Source organism: Sinocyclocheilus grahami, unplaced genomic scaffold (assembly GCF_001515645.1).
Source record: "Sinocyclocheilus grahami isolate Dianchi unplaced genomic scaffold, SAMN03320097.WGS_v1.1 scaffold476.1, whole genome shotgun sequence".
Taxonomy (NCBI): domain Eukaryota; kingdom Metazoa; phylum Chordata; class Actinopteri; order Cypriniformes; family Cyprinidae; genus Sinocyclocheilus; species Sinocyclocheilus grahami.
The window spans coordinates 218,949-222,534 of NW_015505655.1; the positions used below are offsets into that span (position 1 = coordinate 218,949).

General features: G+C 36.8%; 1 long non-coding RNA gene across 2 annotated transcripts in view; it reads right to left on the minus strand.

The window, feature by feature from the left end:
- Positions 1-3,327, minus strand: part of LOC107553657 (uncharacterized) — a 4,287-nt gene extending 960 nt beyond the window's left edge. Inside the window, exons 1-5 of one of the 2 annotated variants that reach the window (XR_001604980.1) lie at positions 3,182-3,327; positions 2,646-2,695; positions 2,364-2,491; positions 1,790-2,053; positions 1,550-1,692 (exon numbers count right to left, since the gene is read on the minus strand). This is a non-coding gene — a long non-coding RNA (uncharacterized lncRNA). Of the gene's footprint in view, positions 1-1,504; positions 1,693-1,789; positions 2,054-2,363; positions 2,492-2,645; positions 2,696-3,181 lie in introns of those variants that run through there. The other variant, XR_001604979.1, reaches the window with a different exon arrangement.
- Between the last annotated feature and the right edge of the window lie 259 nt (positions 3,328-3,586).

Sequence of the window (3,586 nt, forward strand, 5' to 3'; positions counted from 1 at the left end):
TACTGGTGTAACGTCACTGATATAATCTTTATCTGAAGTGTCAACTTTTTCAAATGATTTGCTCTATTTTGATCGCTACTGTAGACATCAGTGTTTATATCCAAACTAAACTTTTATCCCAGGACTTCTGTGATCATTTGAATAATTCTAACACAGAAAAAAAACAAAAAGCGATAAGTGTTGTTGAAAAACTGTGACACCGTTTCATACCTACACATGACAACTGCCCTCTCTGTCTGGATCAGTAGGTGCATTGACATGAAGCATTGTGCTCTGAAAAAGCTCCATGTAAACAAATCAATTGAAATAAAAATGCTCAAACCGATTACAATTTCAATTGCTTTAGAAAGGTGAGATAAACCTTCTCTAATCCATTAAATAGAACATGTAAACACTTGATCAAATTGAAAACTGAACTAGAAAAGTTTTGCGCATGTGTATTGAAGTAGAAATGATGTTTGATGCACAAAATGAGCTGATGTTGTAATATTATATTAAAGAATATAATAAATGACTGCCATGTCAATCTAAAATTCTCTTTCTACTTATTGACTGAAGTGCTGCAGGACAACGTTGTCCCACAAGTGACTGTTTCGGACTCTGATCTGTAAGACACCAAGCATGGGAAGGGGTGTTTATTGCTTGGTTAGTATGAGTAGCACAGCACAAAACTTTGTGTGCTTGTCGTCTCCTAATTAGGATTTAAAAAAAAGACATATGTTAAGTTTGCTTTTTAAAACAAATGGATGTTTACACCATATCGACACCAGTGACACCAGAGCAGCGCAGCGTGCCGCGACTAAATGCAATAGAACCCATTATAATCAGTGACTCTGTCTACACTGGATGCGATGCGACATGATAAATCCCCGACAGCAAACTGATGCTTCGTTCTAATTATGATGTACTGACACATAGTTAAATGATTTTCAACGGTTGCTTTGTCACGTCTAGCAGACAGACTTTAACTGTCACGTCTGGTGTAGACACGGTGTTAGTATGCGACAACAACAATCGTTGTCATTTAGGAATAAGAGTAAATGGGGTTTGGATCTAGATTATGATCTTTTAACGATTAATCGTGCAGCTCTAATTTCTGATAATAGATGCGTCTCCATATATTTCTGATAATATTTTTAGAGAAACATTACACTTAATTCATAATAAATCATAATTATACATTGTATTAAAGGGATAGTTCACTCAAAATAAAAATTATGTCATCATTTACTCACCAAATCAGTTGACGGGCCCCATTGATTTCCACAGTAATTGTGTTCCTACTACTGTATGTCTTGTTAGTCAATGGCTACTATGAACTGTTTGGTTATCACCATTCTTCAAAATATCTTTTTGTCTTCAACAGAAGAAAGAAATTCATACAGGTTTGGAAAAACATAAGGGTGATGAAGGGTAAATGATGGTAGAACTTTCATTTTGGGGTGAACTGTCCCTTTAAGTAAATTATGTATAATCTAATTAAGTAAAATTATTACATTTAGTAAAATCAAAACATCTCGCATATCACAAAAGGTCAGTGAATCCATACCAGAAGTGACAGTGCAGTGTAGCAGATAAAGGACAATCCTCCTCCAAGTGGCCAGTAATCAAGCTGCGTTCACGGGCTGGCGATGAGGTTGCTTGGGCGTTCTCACTACTGGTTGCCTTCACAGCGAATCAGGTTTCTTGCCGCTAATTACAAACATTTTGGAGGCAAAATACTAAATATATAACAAATACAAATTAAATCCGTACATACAAACAAAAATGAATGAGAAACAGAACCTACTTTTTCCCATTGCGTATGTTCATCTACGGCTGAGAGGAGAACTACCATCTTCTTTCCTACTGGCTGTCGCTCCTGAAAGTCGCTCTTCATTTGCATAAAGTTGAAGGATTCTGAACTTTGTCGTGTCATCTGGTCACCAACGGCCTCTGTTGCTCTTGTCGCCGGAAATCACCAGCTCTCCATTGAAATGAATGGGATCGTGTTGCTTTGACGTTGCGTGTCACTTGTAGTGTGAACGGGGCTTCAGCTGGATCCTTGGAGAATCTGGAGTAAGAATAAGAATGATTTTTTTTTTAAACATTCTTTTAAACAATCTTAAACGTATTTAAATTGTACTGCCATTTGACATTATAAGCCATTTAGACAACATAAACAAACTCTCAGGTTTAAAACTGTAAATAATGATTCAAAGTTTAAACCTAATGCATGACAATCCCATCAGAAAAATGTGCATCCCCCCAAAAAAGACAAAGGATTCACAAAAATGGACCCTTTCCATAGATATCATAGCAAGGTAAACAACTGTAGCTTTTTTTTTTAAAAACGCCAATTTGTAAACCACAATCAAACCAACCTTCATATAATTTCCCCTGCAGCAGCATTTATCCTGATAGGACACATCTGAAGGTTGTGATGTTCTCCAGTGAATGAAATAAAGGACTGATGATGGTGACAAGTCCTATTCCCCTTTTCTTGTGCCACCTCAGAGGAAGACAGACAACAGGGGGAAAAAGTTACTCATTTTCTTTCACCAGTGGAGGAAACATCTTACAAATGTACTTATGATTAGAATCATACTTAAGATATTAATCCCAATGTGAGGTCTAGAAACGGTTAAAACTGAATAACATCTTACTGTAGTCTCTGTGTTGGGTGCCTGTTTTCCCTGAAAAACGTGTGCTTGATCTAAAAATGTAAACCAATAACTTATCATTAGCAGTTATCAGTATTAAGATATTAATCCCAATGTGAGGTCTAGAAACGGTTAAAACTGAATAACATCTGTGTAGTCTCTGTGTTGGGTGATCTCTGTGCTTGATCTAAAAATGTAAACCAATATCTTATCATTAGCAGTTATCAGTATTTGAAGAGGTGAAATAAAAATTACTCCGAAACTGTCATCGACACAAGCATACAAATATAAAACATGTGTTTCCGAGTGTAAATTGCAGTTTTCTCATTCACTGTACTTATTCCGATGTTCCTTTACTTCTCAGGAGTTTGAGTTTTAAACTAAGTTAGCTGACATTAATACAAACACAGCTCATTCGGACGCTGCATTGAAATACATAACTACTAGCTAAACGCTAATCGCGATTAACCTCTCACTCACATAAATTATGGACACAAAACACAACTTTGCGTTGGTTTGACTGAAGAATGTTGTGTTACCTGATATACAGTCTGCCCCTTCCTCTGTGTTCACACTCCAGCATCTGTTCTCCGTTGACATGTCACAGCTCATATTAGTTTAAAATAAGAATGTAACAGCACATAATCAGGAGCTGAGGGACCGAGTAATCTCGCGGGTCAGTGGCAAACACACAGCACCAAACGGCCGTATTGTCAAACCTGACCAGTAAGAAGCCGCGCACTTTTGTCATTGGCCAGTTTCGTGGATGACAGTCAGATTAGCCAATCACGATGAAAGCAACCAGGTGAAACAACCAACTGCAATTGTTTCAGAGTGGTAACGAAAGTAAAGAGGTTTTTTTTAAAGAAACGTGTGTATTTTTTAGGCTGTATTATTTGTTAAGTTCAGTGTATGAATAAAAATGTAATAATGAATTGCAAACT